Below are 6,644 nucleotides of genomic sequence, written 5' to 3'. Positions count from 1 at the left end.
GCCTTAGCCGGTTGAGCTATAGGCGCTGAGCCGAGGCACAGTAACTTAAAGAGCAAGAGGAAGTGAAAGAAAAATTAGGACAAGGAAACAGATAAAAGAAAACACTTATGAGGAAGAATCAGCAGAAAAATCCTGGCAACATGAAAAACTAGTCCAGAGCACTCCCCCCACCCCCCAAGGACTGTGAGGTAGCTGCTACAGGGGATTCTACCTATAAGGAAATGTTAGAAATGACAGAAGGGGAATTTAAAATACAGATGATGAAAACAATGAAGGAAATTGCTGAGAAAGTGGAAAATAACCACAAAACAATGAAGGGAATTGCTGAGAACGTGGAAAATAACCAAAACCATTGCCTCATGGAACATTCTCCAAAATTGATCATATCCTAGGACACAAAACAAACCTCAACAGAATCAAAGAATTGAAATTTTACTTTGCATCTTTTCAGATCACAAGGCACTAAAGGTAGAATTCAACTCAAACAAAAACGTTCAACCCCACACAAAGGCATGGAGATTAAACAACCTTATGCTGAATGACAGATGGTGTAGAAAGAAATAAAAAAGGCAGTCACTAATTTCCTTGAGCACAACAACAATGAAGACACAAGCTACCAAAACCTGTGAGATTCAGCTAAAGCAGTCCTGAGATGAAAATTTATTGTTTTAGAAGCCTACATACGAAAAACAGAAAGAGAGTGTGCATCAACAAACTCACAAGCCATCTTATGGAATTGGAAAAAGAAGAACAATCTAAGCCTAAACCCAGCAGAAAAAAAGAAACATCCAAAATTAAATCAGAGATTAATGAAATTGAAAACAAAAGAATCATTCAGGAAATTAATGAAAAGTTAGTTTTTTGAAAGAATAAATAAAATTGAAAAACCTTTGGCCAGACTAACTAGAAACAAAAAATTAAAATCTCTAATAACGTCAATCAGAAATGATAAAGGGGAAATAATAACTGAAGCCACAGAGATACAAGAGATTATCTCTAAATATAACCAGAAACTCTATGCCCAGAAATTTGACAATGTGAAGGAAATGGATCAACATTTGGAATCACACCCTCTCCCTAGACTTAGCCCAGAAGAAGTAGATCTCTTGAACAGACCAATTTCAAGCACTGAGATCAAAGAAACAATAAAAAATCTCCCAACAAAAAAAATGCTCTGGTCTGGATGGCTATAAAAACTTCAAAGAAGAGCTTATTCCCATACAGCAGAAATTATTCCAAAAAATTGAGGAGAAAGGAATCTTCCCCAACACGTTCTATGAAGCAAAAATCACCCTAATACCAAAACGAGGAAAAGACCCAACTAAAAAGGAGAACTTCAGACCAATTTCACTAATGAATGTAGATGCAAAAATTCTCAACAAAATTCTAGTCAATAGATTACAGCTTATCATGGAAAAAGTCATACATCATGATCAAGTAGGTTTCATCCCAGGGATGCAAGGCTGGTTTAATATACGCAAGTCAGTAAACGTTATTCACCATATCAACAGAAGCAAAAACAAAGACCATATGATCCTCTCAATAGATGCAGAAAAAGCATTTGATAAAATCAGCATCCTTTTCTAATGAGAACACTGAAGAGTATAGGCATAGGTGGCACATTTCTTAAACTGATCAAAGCTATCTATGACAAACCCACAGCTAATATCTTACTGAATGGAGTAAACTGAAAGCTTTTCCTCTTACAACTGGAACCAGACAAGGTTGTCCTCTGTCGCCATTACTATTCAACATAGTGCTGGAAGTTCTAGCCAATACAATTAGGCAAGACAAGGAAATAAAGGGCATCCAAATGGAAGCAGAGGAGGTCAAACTCTCCCTCTTTGCTGATGATATGATTTTATACTTAGAGAACTCCAAAAACTCAACCACAAGACTCCTGGAAGTTATCAAAAAATACAGTAATGTCTCAGGATATAAAATCAATGTCCACAAGTCAGTAGCCTTTGAATATGCTAATAATAGCCAAAATGAGAAGCTAATTAAAGATACAACTTCCCTCACCATAGTTTCAAAGAAAATGAAATACCTAGGAATATACCTAACAAAAGAGGTGAAGGACCTCTATAAAGAAAATTATGAAACCCTAAGAAGGAAACAATAGAGGATATTAACAAATGGAAGAACATGCCATGCTCATGGCTGGGAAGAATCAACATTGTTAAAATGTCTATACTTCCCAGAGCAATCTTCCAATTCAAAGCCATCCCTATTAAAGTACCAACATCGTACTTTCAAGACTTGGAAAAATGGATTCTGCATTTTGTGTGGAACCAGAAAAAACCTTGTATAGCTAAGGCAGTTCTTAGTAATAAAAATAAAGCCAGGGCCATCAGCATACAAGATTTTAGGCTATGATACAAGGCTATAGTGGTCAAGACAGCATGGTACTGGCACAAAAATAGGGACATAGACATTTGGAGTCGGATAGAAAACCAGGAAATAAAACTAACAACTTATAACTACATAATTTTCCATAAACAAAACAAAAACATACACTGGGGGAAAGACTCTGTATTCAATAAATGGTGCTGCAAAAAAACACATGCAAAAAACTGAAACTGGACCCGCATTTCTCTCCATTCACAAAAATTGATCCACGTTGGATAAAAGACTTAAATTTAAGGCATGAAATGATAAAAATCCTCAAAGAAAGCACAGGAAAAACACTGGAAGCTATCAGCCTGGGGAAAGACTGTATGAAGAAGACTGCCATGGCAAGTGTAATAACAACCAAAATAAACAAATGGGACTTAATTAAACTGAAAAGCTTCTGTACAGCTAAGAAGACAACAACCAAAGCACATAGACAACCTACACATTGGGAAAGGATATTTGCATATTTTGAATCAGACAAAAGCTTAATAACTAGGATCTATAGAGAAATTAATCCACATGACAAAACCCAATAATCCCATATATCAATGGGGAAGAGAGATGAATAGAACCTTCTCTCAAGAAGGCAGATGAATGGCTAACAAACATATGAAAAAATGTTCAACATCCTTAATTATCAGAGAAATGCAAATCAAAACCACCCTGAGATATCATCTAACCCCACATCACAAAATCTCAAAACTGCACATCCTGGCGCAGTGGGACTGTAAACTAATACAACATTTTTGGAAGAAAGAATGGAGAATCCTCAAAGAACTCAAGCCAGACCTCCCATTTGATTCTGCAATCCCATTACTGGGCATGTACCCAGAAGAAAAATCTTTTTATCGTAAGGGCACTTGTACTAGACTGTTTATTGCAGCTCAGTGTACAATTGCCAAAATGTGGCAACAGCCTAAATGCCCCCCCAACCCAGGAATGGATTAACAAGCTGTGGTACATGTATACCATGGAATATTATTCAGCCATTAAAAAAATGGAGACTTCACAGCATTTGTATTAACCTGGATGGAAGTGGAACACATTATTCTTAGTAAAGCATCACAAGGATGGAGAAGCACAAATCCTATGTATTCAATCTTGATTTGAGGACAATTAATGACAATTAATGATGGTGGGGGTTGAGGAAGGGGGAGAGCAGAGAGTGAGAGAAGGGGGGATGGGGATAGGGAAAGAAAGAGCAGTGAGAGAGGAGGGAGAGAGTGGGGTCTCAGTGTGTGATACATCTTGGACCCTCAATGAATTCCTAATTAAAAAAATTTTTCAATCTCTTTGTTAAACTTCTCTGATAAATATATAGATTTCTTTTCTACGTTTATCTTAGAGATCACCAGCTTTTCTTAAAATTGCTATTTTGAGTTCTTGTTTTCAGAGATTACAACTAAATCACCATTTTGTTAGTGTCTGTCACTGGATTTTTTGCTTTGTCCTCATGGAGAGGACATGGTTTCCTGTTGGTCGATGTTTATTGTGGGTACATATCTATGGCTTTCGATTGAAGGATTATTTATTCCAATTTTCTCTGTCCAGCTTGATTGTTTTTTGTTGAGTATTAATTCACAGGGTGCCGAAAAAAGGTATACACATTTTAAGAAAGAAAATTGTATTAAAATAGTGATGCTAGATACTGATAACATTTTTTATCTTGTATATTGTATCTTCTATCTTTTATAATTGTGACTTCAAATGTGACTTGAATATTACAACATTAATAAAGTTTTTTTTTTTTCTTAAAATATGTATACATGTTTTGACACCCTCTTTTTTTTGTTTTGTTTTGTTACCGTTTGTGTATTTGCTTAACACATCTGCACGGGTGGGTCGCTGCCTCCTTTTCGGCTCTAGGTGGCACCATAAGCCCAGGGTCATCTCGGCGCTAGTAAATGGTGGGAATACGCCTGTCTCAAATGCGGGAGGTCCCAAAGGTTTTATCCCAGCTGAGTGTTACAACCCTGCAGGTTTGTGCCCACGGGGATCTGGAGAATCTACCTGGCTGCGCAGCGCTCTTAGTTGCCATCTCCTTCGGCTGAGGGATCATGCAGTGCTGCCTCTCCCATCTGTCTTTGCTTGTCCTTTGGCGTATTTCTCCCTGTAGACAGTCACCATGCAGCATGTGGGTTAAGGCAAGGATGGGTCTCCTGCCAGGGAGCCCAAGCAGGTGGAGAAGCTGGCTGAGCACCTCAATTTCACTTTTTTCAGTGCAGGAAACATGAGTTGAGGGGAGATTTTCCACATGGTTGGTACCTGGCAGAATAGGGGTGTGGGTCTGGTCCTCCTACTGTCTGTTTAAAGTTTACCCACTTTTTTGTGGCCCCAGAAACTGTCTCGTCTCCATACTTGAGGTCTAGGTTGTTGCTGAAGATCTCAGAGCTGTATATTTGTTTTTTTTTGTGGGGTGGGAGAAGCCAGCTTATCTCTAGCCACCCTTTTAGGACTGGAAGCACAGACTTCAGTTTTTGCAAACTGAGTTATGTGAATGCCTCCCACAGTGGCTGGCCTTCCTTAAATCCCAGTTCCTGTTTCCCTCTCCAGGATGACAGCTGGCTAAACTGTAGGCTTGGGACTCAAGCTGGTTATCTGTGGTGTGGGAATTTGGGCAGGGTTCTGCTTGCATGGGGGTATGTCTTAGGGAGAGAGTCCCAAAGACAGCTTTTCTCACTGGCTGTTTTACCAAGCTCTGAACGTAGAAGGTACTAGACGGTGAATATTCTGTTACAGTTAGGAAATTTAAAGACAGAGCACAAGAATCAACTTCACATCAACTAAGTATCAATGTGAAAGGAATTACAGTAGAATTAGGAGAGATTTCTTCTTTAGCCTTGAAGGGAACTGTTTAGTTACTATTTCGGTGATTGTAGATGTATTTAAAAATGTCTAACTGTCACATCATTCTACTTTGGATGGATAGCAGTGACAAGGGGCTATTGTAACACCTTTGGTGTTGGTTTACTGCCTGTAGGTTTACTGAGGCAACTTTCTTACACACATTTCCATGCCTTTTTATTATTCATTTATATATCTCCATACACTATTCCACCAGCACTCTCTCCATAGAATGTTGTATTTTTCAGACTTCTCTCTCTTTCTCTGCGGTAATGGCTTAAGTTCTGGGTCAGTGGATCCAGACACTGAATCAGGTAATAAGGCCCTCATAGAGTGGCCGACCTTTTCATTGTCCTAGCAGTCTCCCAAGTCTACAAAGACAGCATCAATTTCCATCCATGTTAGATTGAAAAAGAAATAACTGTAAAAATTCATTCATAATAAGCACCCAAAGGGCAAAACGGATGCAGTAATGATGGCAGACTCTCACCTCTGAACTGGAATTCTTTCAATAGCAGCCGATTTTTTCCCTGAACAATAAATAAATGCAGAGCCACTTTTTGTCTTTACTACTATATTGTATATGTGAGCAGTTTGTCGTTATGTGGGAGAAGTATGAATCCTTAGCAAGATTCTTGTCCGGCAACTCAAAATTACTCAGCTGTTGTCTCAGACCTACCGATTAGCTCAAGTCTTCTAGCTTCTTTTTTTGACTTTTTTTTTCACTCTGGTCTGCAATGCCCAGAGTAAACTAACCAAATGGCATCTCTTAAAGCCCTTTAATAGCTTCCTGGTGAATGCCTCCTCGTTCAGGCTGAAGTTTTTAGTATTAGAAATTACGGCCCATCTCTCACTGCTGACTTCCCCATCTGTTCAGGCTGCTCCCTGTAAGCCTTTCAAATCCAAAGGCTCTGCGGCTCCCTAGAGGAGCCGAGGTTTGCGACTTCGTGCTTTTGTGTATATTGCTCTATTTTTAGGATATACTTCTCCACCAAGTCTGCTCGACAAGTCCTACTTATTTTCTTTTCTTTTGGCCTTCATGTGTTTTGGATCTTCATATGAAGATTGAGAATTATTAATATAACAGTTGTATATGAATGCAAAGCAGTTAACGTTATTGATGATTTTAAGAAGTCTGACAAATTTGCAGACACATCCTAGAAAACCGCTCCATCCCTCACTGCTGAATATCACTGCAGTCACCTTTGAAGAACTCCCCATGGGAAGCTGTGCACTGACACCAGCGCCTAGTCCCCCCCTTCAAAGCAATTTTGGGACTCTTTTTTTCTGGAATGGCCATTCTAACTGTCATCATTTTACCCTCAATATCCTGAATGCCACTGAAATATCTTCCTTTCAATATTTCCTATATTTTCAGGTAAAGAAAGTACTGGGGGCCAGAT

This window comes from Otolemur garnettii, unplaced genomic scaffold (assembly GCF_000181295.1).
Source record: "Otolemur garnettii isolate 467f Iridium unplaced genomic scaffold, OtoGar3 scaffold00005, whole genome shotgun sequence".
NCBI lineage: Eukaryota > Metazoa > Chordata > Mammalia > Primates > Galagidae > Otolemur > Otolemur garnettii.
The sequence above is the reverse complement of the archived record's forward strand: the minus strand, read 5'-3'. Positions refer to the sequence as shown.